The sequence below is a fragment of the Lithobates pipiens genome, unplaced genomic scaffold, assembly GCF_037356315.1.
Source record: "Lithobates pipiens isolate NorthernLeopardFrog02 unplaced genomic scaffold, aLitPip1_a1.2 Scaffold_25, whole genome shotgun sequence".
NCBI classification, from domain to species: Eukaryota; Metazoa; Chordata; class Amphibia; order Anura; family Ranidae; genus Lithobates; species Lithobates pipiens.
The window spans coordinates 200,220,890-200,221,771 of record NW_027507787.1 but is presented as its reverse complement, the minus strand read 5'-3'; the positions used below and the strand labels follow the sequence as shown (position 1 = coordinate 200,221,771).

At 44.3% G+C, this 882-nt stretch overlaps 1 pseudogene; it reads left to right on the top strand.

Moving 5' to 3' along the window:
- The first annotated feature begins 241 nt into the window (after nucleotides 1–241).
- LOC143929984 (proteasome assembly chaperone 3 pseudogene) lies at nucleotides 242–669 on the top strand (annotated as a pseudogene).
- The last annotated feature ends 213 nt before the right edge of the window (nucleotides 670–882 follow it).

Sequence of the window (882 nt, the reverse complement as noted above, 5' to 3'; positions counted from 1 at the left end):
TCAAGATTCCTGAAAAAGTTAGAATACCAAGCACCAATCTTTGTTCTGCAACACCCCGGAAACAGAGCATTCTGGCAAAGCAATGCTTGGATCCTCAAGTTCCCGACAGGGAATGAACCTCTATCAAGACCTGGAGTAGGGCTGTATGAAGAGAACGTGCTTTGACCCAAACGCAGCTTCCTTCTGTAGAAATATATCGAGGATCAGAGGGTGAGTGTAGAGGAGAGGTGCAGGTGAGGGAACATGGAAGGACAGCCTGTGGTGACCTCCAAACAAGCTGAAGAGGTGATTAATGGATGTACTACCCAAGTGGTCAGCTCTGCCTTCACTGATCATATTCTGGTTGTGGTGACACAGTACGGGAAGTTTGGCACAATGATCTTGGTCACTCCTAACATGGTAGCCGGAGACTTGGGCAAACCCACCCTTACCACCAAAGTCCTTCTAGGATGTGATGAGCCTCTGGTTCACGTCTGTGCCAAGAATTTGGTTATCTTTGTATCTCAGGAGTCGAAGAACAAGCCGGTACTTCTAGGCATTGCGCTAAAAGACTAAAGTCCGGACTGTATTACTGACCTGAAAGTCCTGATAAAGAGCTGTCAGGTTTGGTGATGGACTGAATACCTTTCTTCTAGGGCTCATCTGGAATAGCGTTGCTGTAAATGATTATTGAATACATAAAATGTGTATATTGGATGTTGCAATAACTTTGTATTACATACATTTTATACATAAAAAAAAAGAAGAAGAAATATATCGAAGGAACCCTTGCAATTGACTGCTTCTTGAGCAAAGATTGAGGTGTCTTCAGCAAGCCCAGCACTGGGGCTAGAAGCTTTGAGAATCCTCCTGAATTATGGCCAACCCAAAGGGAAGATTCAC